Consider the following 16,544-nt stretch of genomic DNA (forward strand, 5'->3'; position numbering starts at 1 on the left):
TTCAATCTTGCTATAAATTTATCAATTTTTTTTTATCTTTTCAAAGAACTACTTTTGGTTATATTGATTTTCTGTTTTCAATATTATTTCTGCTCTTGTCCCTTCTTTTCTTCTGATTGCTTTGGGTTTATTTTGTTCTTTTTCTGTTTTTCTTTTTTTAAGTTTCTTAAGTCTTAAGGTTTAAGGCTTAAGTATTAAGGCTTTCTTTTTTTTTTTTTCTAATATAGGCATTTAATGCTATAAAATCTCCCCTAAACACTGCTTTAAGTGCATTCTACAAATTTTGTCATATATTTTCATTTTCCTTTAGTTTAAAACACTTTCCAGTTTCACTCAAATTTCATTTTCATCCAAATTAAAATCTTTTTTAATTTGAAATTTCCTTGATGTATGAACTATTTAGAAGTATGTTGTTTAATGTCCAAGTGTTTAGAGATTTTTCTGTTATCTTTCTGTTACCAATTTCTATTTTAATTCCATTATGATCAGAGAATATAGTTTGAATGATTATTTTTTTAATGTCTGTTTATTTATTTTGTGTGAGAGAGAGAGCGTGTGCATGAGTTGGGGAGGGGCGAGAGAGGAAAAGAGAGAATCCCAAGCAGGCTCCATGCTGTCAGTACAGAGCCCAATGTGGGGCTCAATCCGTGAGATCATGACCATGATCTCATGTGATCACAAACCGTGAGATCATTTCCTGAGCCAAATTAAGAGTCAGATGCTTAACTGACTGAGCCACCTAGGCACTCCAGTTTGAATGATCCTAATCCCTTTACATTTATTAAGATTTGGGGCAGGGAAGTTGTGGGGGGAAATTTATTAACATTTTTTTAATGTTTATTTATCAAGAGAGAGAGAGAGCATGAGGGAGGGGCAGAGAGAGGAGAGGGAGAATCCCAAGTAGGCTCCATGCTATCAGGGTAGAGCCCAACAGCAGGCTTAATCCCATGAACCATGAGATCACGACCTGAGCAGAGATCAAGAGTTCAACTCTTTTTTTTTTTTTAATTTATTTTTGACAGAAGAGAGAGAGAGACAGAGCATGAGTGGGGGAGGGGCAGATAGAGGGAGACACAGAATCTGAAGCAGACTCCAGGCTCTGAGCAGTCAGCACAGAACCTGATGTGGGGCTTGAACTCACGGATGGTGAGATCATGACCTGAGCCGAAGTCGGATGCTCAACCGACTGAGCCACCCAGGCACCCCAAGAGTTCAAGTCTTAACCCACTGAGACACCTAGGCGCCCGTAAGATTTGTTTTTATCACATACACACACACACACATACACACACACATACACAGACACACACACATTTATCACAAATCTTTGATGGATGTTTCATGTACACTTGAAAAGAAAATGTACCCTGCTGTTGTTGGATAGAGTATTCTGTAAATGTCAATTAAATCCAGGTTAATGGTGTTCAGTCCTTCAGTGTCCCTGCTGAACATCTGTCTACTGGTTCTATCAACAAGATAGGAATGTTGACATTTCCATCTATAGTTGTGTGTTTTTCTATTTTTCCTTTCACTTTTTTTAGTTTTTACTTCATATATTTTGAAGCTTTGTTGTTAGATGCACCCACATTTAGGATTTTTATGTCTTCTTTATGAATTGAGTCTTTTATCATTATGTAATGTTCCTTAGTGGTACCTAGCTTCTGAAATGACTCCTAACGATTCCCAACTCCTGTTACTTGCACCTGTATGTAATCGTCACCTCTTGAATATAGGCTGGACCTGGTGACTCACTTTTAATGAACAGAGTATGGCAAAAAAATGATGAGCCATCTCTTCCAAGATTAGTTTTATAAATTATTGTGACTTTTTTTTTTTTGCTTGCACTTTCTCTCTGGGTTTTGTTTTGTTTTGTTTGTTTTTGTTTTGTGCCCTTACTCTGATGATGACATACCGTGAGCAACCTTATGGAAAGGCCCATATGGCAAGGAGCTGAGTGTGGCTGGCCTCTGGCAAACAGCCAGTGAGGAACTGAGGCCCTCACTCTAACAGCCTGGGAACAACTGAATCCTGCCAACAACATCATGAGTGGGTTTGGAAGCAGATCCTTCTTTGGTTAAGGCTTCAGGTGAGACCACAGCCCTAGCTGACCTTTGATTGCAGCCTTGCTAGAGACCCTGAAGCACAAAATTTAGCTAAGCCATAAGGAGATTCCTGACCAACAGTAACTGTAAGATAATAAATGTGTGTTATGGACCACTTGGGTGACTCAGATGGTTAAACATCTGACTCTTGATTTTGGCTCAGGTCATGATCTCACAGTTGTGAGATGAAGCCTTGCATCTGGCGCTGAGCTGAGCGTGGATCCTGCTTAAGGTTTTCTCCCTCTCCCTCTGCCCCTCCCCTGCTTGTACTTGCTCTCTCTTTAAAAAAAAAAAAAGAAATAAAATAAAAGTGTGTTGTTTTAGGTCACTAAATTTGGGGGTACTTCATTATATAGCAAGAAGTAACTAATATACCTACCTGGTAATTTTCTTTGCTCTGAAGTCTACTTTGCCTTTAATATAGCTGTTCCAGCCTCTTTTTCTATTAGAGTTTACATTTCCCCCCACCCTTTAAATTTTAACATATCTATATCATTATATTTGAAGTGACTTTCTAGTAGACAGCATATAGCTGGGTCATGTTTTTTAATTTATTCTGACAATCTCTTTTAATTGATGTGTATAGAACATTTAGAGTTGTATGATTATTGATATTTAAATTTCAATTCCTTATCATCATTTTATTATTTGTTCTCTCTTTATTTTCTCTGTTTTTCATTCCTTGGTTATCCCTTCCCTACTATCATCTGGAAAATTAGAACAGTTTTTGGTATTCCATTTTAATTTATTGATTGCATTTTAGCTGTATCTTTTTGTATAGTTTTGTGGAGAAGTTGCTCCAGAGATTTTGATGTACATACTTAACTTTTCGGTTTCCTTAGAATCAGTATTTTATCATTCAAATGGACCCACCATTTAGGTTCTTTTACCTTTCTTCTTTTATGTTATAGTTATCTTATATATTACATCTATGTATATTGAAAACTCATTAAAACAATGTTTTAATTTTTGTTTTCAACCATAAAAAATATTTTAAACAAATAAAAAATAATCTATTCTATTTATACTTATGTTATTCTTCCTTCCTTTCTGATGTTCCCAGTTTCCCTCTGACATTCGTTTCCTAATATCTGAACTTCCTTTAGAAATTTTTAAGAGCAGTTTTTTTCAACAAATTCTCTTAGTTTCCTTTTATCTGAGTATGTCTTTATTTCATCTCCATTCCTGAAGGATGTTTTCACTTGATACAGAATTCTGAGTTATCATCTCTTCTGTTTTTTTCTCTTTTTGGCACTTTAAACTTCTAAAATGAGTTTTTTAATGTTTATTTATTTTTGAGAGAGAGAGAGAGCAATTGGGGGGGGGCACAGAGAGAGGGAGACAGAGGATCCCAAGCAGGCTCTGTGCTGTCAGCACAGAGACCAATGCTGGGCTCAAACTCACAAACCATGAGATCGTAACCTGAGCCAAAGTCAGATGCTTAACCAACTGAACCCCCAGGTACCCCTCTTTTTGGCACTTTAGCCCTGGGTGTCATATTTAGGAGATGAATCACTGGGTTTTACTCCTGAAGCCAAGACTATACTGTGTTAACTAACTTGAATTTAAATTAAAAAAAAATCTTATACTCCTTCTGCCTCCACAGTCATTTGAATCTTTGTCTATCTATTTATTAGTAATACATTGTTAGTCTCTGGCTATCTTCAAGATTGTCTTGGGGTACCTGGGTGGCTCAGTCAGTTGAGTGTCCGATTTCGGTTCAGGACATGATTTCAACAGTCTGTGAGTTTAAGCCCCACGTCAGGCTCTATGCTGACAGCTCAGAACCTGGAGCCTGCTTCAGATTCTGTGTCTACCTCTCTCTGTGCCCACCTCCCCCCCCCCACTCACGCTCTGTCTGTCTGTCTTTCTCTCAAAAATAAACTTAAAAAAATATTGTCTTTAGTTTCAGCAATTTGATTGTAGCATATTTAATTCATGTTCATTTGTATTTTTAAAAAGAATTTTTAACGTTTATTTATTTTTGAGACAGAGAGAGACAGAGCATGAATGGGGGAGGGTCAGAGAGAGAGGAAGACACAGAATCTGACACAGGCTCCAGGCTCTGAGCTGTCAGCACAGAGCCCAACGTGGGGCTGGAACTCATGGACTGCCAGATCATGACCTGAGCCGAAGTTGGACGCCTAACTGACTGAGCCACCCAGGCGCCCCTCATTTGTGTTTTTTGTTTAGGGTTTGTTGACATTGAATCTGTAAGTTGTCGTCTTTTGCCAAATTTGGTAATTTTTTAGAAAAAAAATATATATAGTAACAGTTTTTCTCCTCTTTTTCTGAAACTCCAATGATGTGAATGTTAGTCCTTTTTGTACTGTTCATGGACCCATGAGGTTCTGTTCACTTTTGGCTGAGAAGGGATTTCTTTTTTCTCTGTTGTTCAATTAGGATAATTTCTATTGATCTGTCCTCAAGTTCATTGGCTCTTTCCTCTGTCACTTACATGCTTCTGTAAGGTGTTTTTGTTTACTTGTTTTAGTTTTTGTATTTTCAGTTCAAATTTTTAAATGTTTTACCTAATTTGTTTAAAGAATAGTACTATCTGGGAATGCAAGCTGGTGAACCCACTCTGGAAAACAGTATGGAGATTCCTCAAAAAACTAAAATAGAACTACCCTATGACCCAGCAGTTGCACTACTAGGCATTTATCCATAGGATACAGGTGTGCTGTTTCGAAGGGACACATGCACCCCATGTTTGTAGCAGCACTATCAACAATAGCCAAAGTATGGAAAGAGCCCAAATGTCCATCGATGGATGTATGGATAAAGAAGATGTATATATACACACAATGGAGTATTACTCAGCAATCAAAAAGAATGAAATCATGCCATTTGCAACTATGTGGATGGAACTGGAGGGTATTATGCTAAGTGAAATTAGTCAGAGAAAGACAAAAATCATATGACTTCACTCATATGAGGACTTTAAGAGACAAAACAGATGAACATAAGGGAAGGAAACAAAAATAACATAAAAACAGGGAGGGGGACAAAACAGAAGAGACTCACAAATATGAAGAACAAACTGAGGGGTTGCGGGAGGGAAGATGGGCTAAATGGGTAAGGGGCACTGAGGAATCTACTCCTGAAATCATTGTTGATATGCTAACCAATTTGGATCTAAATTTAAAAAAAATTTACAAATTAAAAAAAAAAGAATAGTACTATCTTCTAGTATATTTGTTTTCCAATTTCTCTTTTTCCCTATGTCTCATGACCCATTTTCACTGCCCCAGCTGGGTAGATGCACAGTTGTCTGCCAGCCACAGCTGGCGTTAGCTATGGTAAACTATGTGCTCAAGTGAGATATCAAATCCAGTAAAGAATTTACCACAAGTTTTCTCTACTTTATGTAAATTTTCGCCTCTTCTGCAATGTCTGTCCAGATATGTTTCTTCTCAAAGTTTAAATCTATTTTCTGAGATGTTTGAATATATACATCTCATTAGGGCAGTTTAAATTTGGGGGGAAGATGCTTTAGTTTTACTTCAAAGTTCATTATACACTATCAGAAGCCTTAATTTTTATCCTTTTGATAAATTATAGTTATTTTATATTTGAATGTTTGGGCTGTTGCCCTCTGGCTAAGAGGGTGGCTGGGAAATGACTGCTTCTCAAGATAACCTGCTAAAAGTATCCTCTTCATCTTTTTTTAACCTTTTTAATGGAGATATAAGTGGCATATAACATTGTATAAGTTTAGGGTGTATAATGTGTTACGCAACATAATTATATATATATATATATATATACACATATATATGTATATATATATATATATATAGTGGTGAGAACATTTAAGAGGTAGTCTCTTAGCAACTTTCAAGTTATAATACAATATTGTTAACTATAATCATGATACCGTGTATTAGATTGTTAGAACTTACTCATCTTCTAATTGCTGAGCTTGTTCCCTTGGACTAACATCTCCCCAATTCCCTCACTCTCTTTCCAAATCCTCCCCCCGAAATTTTCTATTTTGTGTCTGTTTATATTTTCTATTTCTTTGCTAAGAGTTTCTACCTTTCCATTCATTTCAAGAGTGTTTGCCCTTACTTCTTGGCAAACTTTTTAATAATAGCTGCTTTACAGTCATTGTCAGGTAATTCTAATATGTATACAGTCTCAGTTTTGGCATATATCCATTGTCATTTCCCATGTAAAAACCAAGATTTTCAGGGTTCTTCTTATGTCAAGTAAGTTTACTTTGTATCTGAGAGATTTTGAACATTAATATTGAGACTCTGTGTGTTATTTGAATCCTATAGACTATGTTGATATTTTTGCGTTAGCAGGCCTGGGGGGAATATAATTGTGGGGGCAGGGAGGGGCAGGTGGATGATAAACCCAACTCAGTTCTCTGGTACTGATTTCTGTTCTTCTGCAATTCCAGCTATTATTTACTTTTCATTGTCTTCAGACTATTCCACACATTCTATCTAGGTTTTTTAGCTGGATCAGGGGAAGAGAAATAGTAGAGTTCAGTTACTACTTTTTACCCTGAACCTGAACTCACTGTGTCTTTTTTTTTTTACAGATAAACTTGATGCAAATTTTCTGAACATCTATTACCACAAGGAATGACCAATAGTGGTAATATTTTTTTGTCTTAAACCCAATCCTACATCATTAATTGTGTGAAATAAAGCCACCATAGAAACTCCCATATCATAGAGTATCATGGGGACTTAATTTTTTCTAATTACTGATGTGATATGTGTGGGGTTCAGAGATTTTGAAAAATATAGCCAATATGTAAGAGGAGCCATTGCTAAAATTTGGTTATAGAGTTTCTAAGATTTTGTTCTTTGTTTATATGTACAGATTTTAAGCAAATGTAGAAACATATTGCTTTGTTACTTTTTCTTTAACATAATAATACTGTATATTGACCAGTGTTTTCTGTGACAATAAATACTAATGTTTAATGTTTTTATTTATTTTTGAGAGAGAGAGAGAGAGAGAGAGAGAGAGAGACTGAGCACAAGCAGGGGAGGGGCAGAGACAGAGGGACACACAGAATCCGAAGCAGGCTCCAGGCTCCGAGCTGTCAGCACAGAGCCTGACGTGGGGCTTGAACCACAAACCATGAGATCATGACCTGAGCCGAAGTCAGACGCCCAACCAACTGAGCCACCCAGCGCCCCCCCCTTTTTAAGTAGGCTCCATGCCCAGCATACGGTTTGAACTCATATCCCTGAGATCAAGAGCAGATGCTCTATTGATTGAGCCAGCGATGTGCCCCAGATTTATCATTTTTGACATTGTGCCATATTTGCCTTATGTCTCTCTCCCTTTCTTTCTCTCCATACTCTCTCTCTCTCTCTCTCTCTCTCTCTCTCTCTCTCTCTCTCTCACACACACACACACACACACACACACATGTTTTTTCAACCATTTGAGGCTAGGTTGCGTAAGTCATATTTCCTTTCCCCTGAAAACTTTAGTGTCTTTCTAAGAAAAAGAATATTTTCTGACACAACTACAGTACAGTTACCAAACTTAGGAAACTTAACATTAATAAAATACTTTCATTTTATCAGTGCTCTATAGTTGTATCTGCTCTACACTCTATATCCCAAATTAATTGTCCTAATTCCATTATGACATTTATTATTATTTTTTGTATTTATTGGTCCAGGACTACATATTGCATTTAGTTATTATTTCTTTTAATCTTCCTTTGATTTGGAATACTTTTCCAGTCTTAGTCTTTCATGACATTAGCGTTTTTGCAGCATACAGCTTAGTAGTTTTACAGAATGTGTTTCAGTTTGAGTTTGTGTGATATCCTTCAGTAGGATGCTACATCTAGATCTAAACAAGAAAAATGAAGCTGAAATAGCATCAATCACGAATATGGCTTTCATCAAAAGATATTCTTGTAGAAAAAAATTGTGCTACCAAAGGATCACCCAATATGAAAATAACAAGGGATCAAGAGGAATAAACAACACAGCTGCTAGGTAATTACTCCTTTAAGTATAGCTAATGAAATTAGGTCGACAGAAACGGTTTCGTCAGTGGTGGGGGCTCCTGCCTTTTCAATGGTGTCACGTTGTGTAGGCAAAGCTATATCTACCGCATATACAATTATCATGGGCATCTTGACAATTCAATGTATATCCATTTACTGAGTTAATGAATGACAAGGATTACCCAGAATTGGCATCTTTAGTCTTATGGTTATTTTATTTTGTTGTTTGTGTACTCGTTTTACAGGAAGCTAGAACAAGAAAAAATACAAGATTTTCTGCATTCTATATGGAATCTGTGGCTAATCTTTGTTCACTTGACAAAGTGGATGTAGACCTAGTAGCTAAGAGATTCATTAATGTAAAATCCTCATCACCTCTAGGAGGTGGAGTGGGGAAGCAGGCAGGCTTCTGCAATCTCAATAGGGACAGTCTTTGGAAAAACTTATTTCCAAACGTAGAAGAACTCAGGATCTAGTTCACATTTAATTGAAAGGAAAAAAACTAAATTCCTGAAAAGATGTCAGAATATCAACAAAGCCTTCACAAACTAAGAAAGAATTCACTTGAAGAGAACAGCCAACAAAATAAGAATGCATCTCTCTGATGAAGGTGCTGGCTAAAATCAAGAAACAGTAAAAAAGTAATTTAAAGCCAGTGGAAAAAAACACTTGTTAGGGTGTAAACTAAGAAGAAAATGTAAAGAAATCTGTAGAAAAGCTTTTTAAGTTCATAGAAAAATAATGAGTAAGAATTCAGTAAACCTCTTAAAGGTAAGATAGCTCTTAAGGAAGCTATAAACCATTGAAGAGAAAGTTATATGCAGGCTCTGTCTTGCTACAGGAAGAGGAAGTTGGATGGAGCAAAACATAAAGCTCAGGAAAAACTGAAAATACATCAGAAGTCTCCAATCAGAGTAAAGAATCTCTTGATTATAAAAGTTATGATGCTAGAGTTTTCAATAATTTTCTTGTGCAGTTTGATTCTGAAACTGAGGGAAAAAGTAATAGGGATGAAATTGTATTTTCTGAATTAGACAATGGAGAGTTGGGGAATCACCAAGGTGAGAAAGTGAAAGAGAAGACAGGTCTATCAGTTATCTATTGCTGCATAACAACCCCAAAACTTAGTGGTTTAAAGCATTGGTGATTTATTTATTTATTTATTTATTTATTTATTTATTTATTTATTTTTCACGATTCTCTGGGTTAGCTGATAGTTTATCTGCTGGTGTTGCCTGCATTCAGCCAGAAGGTGACTGGGCTGAAAGACCAAGGTAGCCTCACTCACATTTGGTAATTGGTGCTAGCTGTCCATTGGGAACCTTAGTTCTTTTACATGTGACCTCCTATTCTCTAGTAAGCTAAGCTGGCTTCCTTATATGATGGTCTCAGGGTAGCATCATAAGAAGATGAAAACAGAAGCTGCAGTGTCCTTTAAGACCCAGCTTTGGAAGTCACATAACATCACTCCTGAACATTCTGTTGATTAAAGCAAGTCACAAGATCAGCCCAGTTTCAAAGGTTGGGGAAATAGACAACCTCTTGATGGGAGGAAGAGTAAAGTCACATTGTATAGGAACATGGGAGGAATTTGTGGTCATATTTTGTATTTCATCACAACATGGAGTGGATATGACAAAGGCCCAAGCTACATCAGCATTAGTTCAAGGAGAGAAACCATTTATGACTTTAGCTGACCGATGTCAATCACTCATGATTGAAAGAAAACGTAAGGAAGGTGGAACAGGATACTCGTTCAGTGTAGTCATTTCGAGACCCCTAGAAAATGCATTACAAAGCTGAGAAGTGAACTCATTAATCAGGCAGAATATGTTACTGGAAGAATGTGAGCAGAAAAGAAAGATTAGGAGTAGTCAGGTACAGAGAAAGGGAAATAGAAATAAACTGTAGAATATGAAAATACATAGCAACATTTTATTCTGCACAAGAATGCCCATGATAATTGGATACTTGTTTGTGATACAAAGAGCTGTTACTGGAGAGATGAAGCAAGCCACCTTTCTGAGACAGAAATTGATAAAGGAACAAGTGAAAAGAAGTTGGTAATACTCTGAAAATCAAGGATTGTTAAAGCAACTTCAAGAAGACATTTTGAGGTCTCTTTCCAACTAATACATTAATTTCGTTTCTAAAATGTCAAGTGCTTTGTTTCCTATTGTAATCAGAGACTACAAAAATAGCAATACCAGAGCTCATGTCTCCCTCAGTGAAGGGATCTCTTAAGCTCATTGCCCAAGGGCAGAGGGGTATATTGCCCCTTGATGATGAAGGATATCCTGTGAAATTATAGGGGCTCTATGACCATTAATGGAAGAGATGTGCTTAGACTGGAACCCTGATGCAGTATTAATCAGTAGCCAAAACAATTCCTCTCCATCCACCACAGTGGATAGCTTAGTTGACTCTGGTACAAATTCCAACCCTTCTCAGATATGCCCATCACAAACCACCAGCTGGGCTTCTACCTCCTCCTGGTCAGGTTGGACCACCTTTCCCACTTCAGGAACATTAAAACTTTCCTTCTAGTCCCTATTCATGGAAGGCTCCCTATTCACCGCAGGCCTAAGATAAAACATACCTGGTCTCTACCTGAAATAATGGCCTTGTTCTATAGTTATTAAATCTGTAAACACTGATCTCCACCTTTTATCTTTAGCAATATGCTTTTGATACTTACAAAGAATACTGCTCTAAATATGTATTTTGATGCATATATACATGTATTTCTGTTGAGTATATACCCAGGAGAGAAATTACTAGGTCACAGAGTATGTATATGTTCAATTTTAGCAGGTAATGCCAGTTCTCCAAAGTGGTGTTAAGTACTTAAAAGATATATGACCATATAAACAAAAGCGGCCTGTCTTTCATTTAAGATTAACTTGGAGACCCCAAAGGGATTTTTTATGGGAAATAAGAATTAAACTTTGAAAAAGTGAAACAAGGTGTATGTATGCATCAAAAAAACCATTAGAATTTTTTTGATTATGATTGGGATGAAGTCACAATAATTCCTCCACCAAATAAACCCTTTCCTCTCTATAATTCACATGAGAATACTATTTCCTAGCATATTTCAATAATAGCTGAATGACATAATTAATAGTTCTTCTCTACAGATTGGTTTAGTGCACTGGAATCTATTTGTTCAATACAGTGGAAATTATATGGTGTTTAATGGTTAGATATGTAATAAGATACACTTATTACTCCAGATAATTTTGTTCTGGGGCTTTAGTATATCTCCCCAGTAAACTCTCTGGTCTACAGACTAACGCAGTTAGTTAACACACAGTTGGCATTATCATCTGCTGTCATAAATGGACCTGCTGCCTTCTTTACTATCTGAAATGATTTCAGCAAACTGATGTGAGAAAATATTTACAAAATCATCCCCTTTATATTTTAAAAATTTTAATATATTCTTTGCCAGCAACTAAAAAGGGTTAGAAATATTAGTATGTTTATAATATGGCTGGAAAGGCCAAAAAATAACTTATGCTAATAAAATTATTACAATGGATTCTGAGTTATTGACAACGCTGATTTAAAAAAAAAAAAAAAAAAAAAAAAAAAAAAAAAAAAAAAAGGGGCGCCTGGGTGGCGCAGTCGGTTAAGCGTCCGACTTCAGCCAGGTCACGATCTCGCGGTCCGTGAGTTCGAGCCCCGCGTCAGGCTCTGGGCTGATGGCTCGGAGCCTGGAGCCTGTTTCCGATTCTGTGTCTCCCTCTCTCTCTGCCCCTCCCTCGTTCATGCTCTGTCTCTCTCTGTCCCAAAAATAAATAAACGTTGAAAAAAAAAAATTAAAAAAAAAAAAAAAAAAAAAAAAAAGGAAGGGGCACCTGAATAGCTCAGTCAGTTAAGCATCTGACTCTTAGTTGTGGCTCAGGTCATGATCTTTCAGTTCCTGAGACTGAGCCCCATTCAGGGCTCTGTGCTGTGAAGAGGCAGAGCCTGCTTGGGATTCTCTTCTTCTCTCTGCCCCTCCACCAGTCATGCTCGCATTCTTTCTCTCTCAAAATAAACTTAAAAATAAATAAGTACAAAAAGGAAAATATCCATGTAAAAGAAACAGAGAGTTAAAGAGAGGGAAAAAAGTCTTTAGTTACTGAAATTCTTTTTTCCAGTTGCTTAAAATCATAAGTGTTGATAGGATTAAAAGGAAAAAGGAGCTCAGTTCCCCATCTACTTGTTTTTGCCTTCAAGTTTTCCTCTTTTCTAATACAACAAAAATTGTTACAGGAAAGGAAGGGGAAGGTTGAGAAGTTTTACCTTTTAATTTATCAAGCTAAAACAACCTGGGTGGTCCATTTGTCAAGAGGTAAGAAAGGGGATATAAAACATAAACAAAAATTAACACAGTAAATGTTGAAAAGTCTTTTAAATGTCACACATATAAAAGTGCACACATCATAAGTGTATAGCTTGATGAACTACCACAATTATTGTCATCTGGGTCAAAAATTGAGCATAACCAGCATCCTAGAGGATCCCAGTTGCTCTGCCCCCTTTCTCTTTCTCAAATGCAGCCATTATTTTGACTTTTAACACCATAGAATAGTTTTATCTATATTTAAATGTTACATAAATGAAATCATACAGCACATATGATTTTGTGTCTATCTTCTTTCACTTAACACTATATTTGTGAGATTTAGTCATTCTTTTTAAAAATTTTTTATTTATGTTTATTTTTGAAAGAGAGAGAGAGAGAGAGAGTGAGTGTGAGCAGGGAGGGACAGAGAGAGAGGGAGACACAGAATCTGAAGCAAGATCCAGGCTCTGAGCTGTCAGCACAGAGCCCGACATGGGGCTTGAACTCACAGACTGCAAGATGATGACCTGAGCTGAAGTCTGATGCCCAACCGACTGAGCCACCCAGGAGCCCCTTAGCCGTTCTTTAAAAAAAAAAAAAAAAAAAAAAAAAAAAAAAAAAAAAAAAATTAATGTTTATTTTTGAAGGAGACAGAGACAGAGCATGAGCAGGTGAGGGGCAGAGAGAGAGAGGGAGACACAGAATCCGAATCAGGCTCCAGGCTCTGAGCCATCAGCACAGAGCCCGATGCGGGGCTCGAACCCACGAACTGTGAGATCATAACCTGAGCCAAAGTCAGATGCTTAACCGACTGAGCCACCCAGGAGCCCCTAGCCATTCTTTTTTTTTTTAAATTATTAATATTTTATTTATTTAAGTAATCTCTACACCCAAAATGAAGCTCGAACTCACAGCCCAAGATCAAGTCACATGCTCCACCGACTGAGCCAGCCAGGCGTCCCTAGATTTAGTCGTTCTATTTTAGATTGCGGTAATTCATTTCTTTTCATTGTTGTTTAGTTTTCCACTGTAAAAATATAGAAGCATTTATATCTTCATTCTACCATTGATGTCTATTTGGATTGTTTCCAATTTGGGACTTCGTAAGTATAAATTTTCTCCTACATGTCTCTGGTTTATATGTATCTGTATTTCTATTGGTGTGTATGTCTATCCACATCATCACTGATGTTTGTTGCTGCCTTGTTTTTTTTAGCCATTTTTTTTGTTGTGTATTGGTATTTCATTGTGGCTTGACTGTGCGCTCTATGAAAGCAAGGCCACATCTGTCCTGTTCATAGTGGTGTCACTATCCAATATTGTTTATAAAACATAGTAAATACTAAGTGGTAATAATAAATAATAATAAAAATGAAGATTGATCGAAACAATTACACTCAGAGCTTGCAACTTTAGCTTATTATTTATTTTTATTTGTTAAAATGAATAGTTTTTACATTGTGTTATGATTTGGATGTCATAAATCATTTCCAATGTTTTCCTTAATGTGAAAAACAAACTACCTCACTGTTCCCTTGACACCCTGCCCTCCCAAACACACATACATGCAAATTTAAGGCAATGGCCCAGTGAGAAGTAGAAGCCCTAAGGAAAATATGGCATATCTCCCCTTTAATTTTATTCAAATATTTTGATAGGAAAGTTAACTAATTTAACTGCTAAGTAATTTTAAGTATTTTTCTTACATTGAAACAAACACATATATAATGGTATTCAAATTGATTGAATATTGTACTTACATAGGAGGCTTGCATCACCTCAAAGTCTATCTGTATACCCTTAGCCACCATACTCTTCTTAGCCATTGTGACTCCTTTAGTGGAAAAGACTGAAAAGCTTTGATATGATGGGGAATTAATGATGTGTTTCAATTGTATGGGATCATGATTCAATTTTTATTTTAGGATAATTTTGGCTTGCACTACAGAAGATGAGTTGGAGGGGAAAGGGGGATGAAGAAGCACTGGAGGAAGAGATAGCATTAGGAAAATATTGAAACACATTATAATAATTCATTATATTATAATAATCCAGGTAAGAGATAAGTTGACCTAAATCAGAGCACTTGACACAGAGAAGAACAGGTACCAAGATTTCTTTTATTAGGTATTCACTTTTATATTCACAATGACCCTTTAAAACATCATTTAAATGTCTAATTACTGGTTAGGGTTTGTACTATGCCTGCACAAATAACATACATATTTGATAGGATAAATAGAAATGTTAATGAGTACTGCTATTATTTAATTCCTTATATTTGCAAAAGTGTAATGGACTTCAATATATTCAAAATTAGCTATTATTTAGTTGTGTTTCAATTTGCTGCCTTATACCTAAAGAAATTTACAACAGCTGTCTGTGAGGTGATCTATAGTTATAACTATAACATAACTATAACATGATCTATAGTTATAAACATAACATACAAGCTTCAAGGGAAATCTTTGTATCCATTGTGTAATTCTAGCTTATTGCAGTTGGAAGTTTTAATTGGACCTAAGTAAATTAATCTACTATAGGGCTAAAATGTTAACTATCCTTGTGATTCACAATATACAGGTATTTGATATACTAGGGACTCAACACTGCCATGAATCCATTTGATTTTTCCTTCAATTTCCCAAACTGTAAAGTCCTTAATAGATTCACAGTGCTTTCCAGCTTTCGAAGTGTTTTGGCATTTTACATTATCTTCCTTGATATTCAAAAATGCTTGGAAAATTCAACAAGGCTGGTATGTCACCCCAATTTTTCAGTTTAAAAAAAGCTCTGAGACTTGATTTAATGTGTTCCACAAATGTTATTTATGTAACATCATGCACCTGCATACTGTAAAGGGACTGGAATTCAGATTTCTGGACTTTCCTAAGGACTCTGGTTTTTAGTAGCTGTTTGACAAATTTCTTAAGCTCTATACTTCGGTTTTCATATCTAAAATAAGGAGATAATAGTACCTAGTCATTGAATTATTATCAGGGTACGTTTAGTAAATATTTGTTAAGCACTTAAAAGCAGTGTCAAGTTCACAGTAAGCTCTAAATAAATGTTGGATTATATATTTATTGTTTCAGCATATCCAACTGACTTGTAAGGAGAGTTGGTATCCTCAAAGTACACACATTTGGAAAATTTCCAGTTAAGTGTATAATGTTAGGCAGGTTCAGACGTGTATATGGGTAATAGAGCATAAACTTTGTTTCTAATTTAATAAAGAAATGTGGTGGCCCATTAATCCCATTAGCCTTGTTTAATTAACCACATTTCATCTGACCTCGATATGCTCTTCCCAGAGAGAAAAGACTTCAAGGGTGTAGTGACTTTTTATTTTAAAAAGCAGAAATCAGTAGATTGTAATAGAAACAGTATATTAGCCCAAGTGTGCTCAGTAGTGTAAAGATCCACCCAATCTTTCTTAGCTGAGAGGACGTTACGGGAAATGCTACAAGGGACCCAGCTGGGTACTCTGCAGGAAGTTAAAAAAAATTGTTGAGTTTTGCAAAACATCTGGTGTCAGCCATCTGTCTTTGGTAGTACAGAGACTTAAGGTCTGTGTGGTTCCGTCTGACACCTTGGAAGGCGGAGTTACAGCGCAGAAGTAACAAATAGTACCAAGCTAATTTAAGTAGGTTCTCAGGGGTCCGGAGACACTTGCACTTCCTGTTACTACAGTTCAGGCCAAACTGCTGTCAACCCCTAGTTTGAGAGATTCCCCCAGACTGGATTCCTACTGTGGCCACCCTCAAGTCTCCTCAGCTCCAGCGCACACCTGGGCGGGGGCGGGCTGTGCTCCACCTAGGTGCTTGGAATATGGGACAGTTTCGCTCTCCGAGGCAAACAACACACTCTCTTGCTGAGAGTTACTCGTTAAAAGGTTGGCAGGTGGACCCCCTGGCCCACTCGGGATCTCCCATTATTTTTTGGAGGCTCAGGTGCCCGGGTCCGTAAGACGCTGTCATTGCCACACAGCGGCGAGCCCAGACATCCTAGCCAGGCTCCGCGGGGCATTCTGAGGCCCCACCCATGGCAACGCCACTCTGACGTCCGCGCGCCGGAGGCCGCCATAGGCCCGCGTCGCGGCCCTGGACGA

Source organism: Lynx rufus, unplaced genomic scaffold (genome assembly GCF_022079265.1).
Source record: "Lynx rufus isolate CCGP_SWC_20201006 ecotype Redwood Valley unplaced genomic scaffold, mLynRuf1.p SCAF_10, whole genome shotgun sequence".
Taxonomy (NCBI): domain Eukaryota; kingdom Metazoa; phylum Chordata; class Mammalia; order Carnivora; family Felidae; genus Lynx; species Lynx rufus.